Source organism: Entamoeba histolytica, genomic scaffold (genome assembly GCF_000208925.1).
Source record: "Entamoeba histolytica HM-1:IMSS scf_1104750518605 genomic scaffold, whole genome shotgun sequence".
Taxonomy (NCBI): Eukaryota; Evosea; order Mastigamoebida; family Endamoebidae; genus Entamoeba; species Entamoeba histolytica.
Genome location: NW_001915301.1, coordinates 5,575 through 5,875, shown reverse-complemented (window position 1 = coordinate 5,875; position 301 = coordinate 5,575).

The window sequence follows — 301 nt, the reverse complement described above, 5'->3', positions numbered from 1 at the left end:
TAATTAAATTATCATTAACTCTGTTTATTTTAATCATAAAATTGGTTATGATATTCTTTTATTCTTTTTTACATCAACATTTATACAAACATCCATATCTAATAATGTAATTAGTGATGAATGATGATTGTTAATGAAACGTATTTGAAGAAACAACTAGTTATTATTGCAATAATTGTTAATTGAATATTAATTGATTTGAATGATAAATACCTTCTAGATATTCAATTTCAATTGATTTAACTTCAATTGATAGTGTATTTCAATATTTTATCATATTTTGTATATTCTATGATTTGAA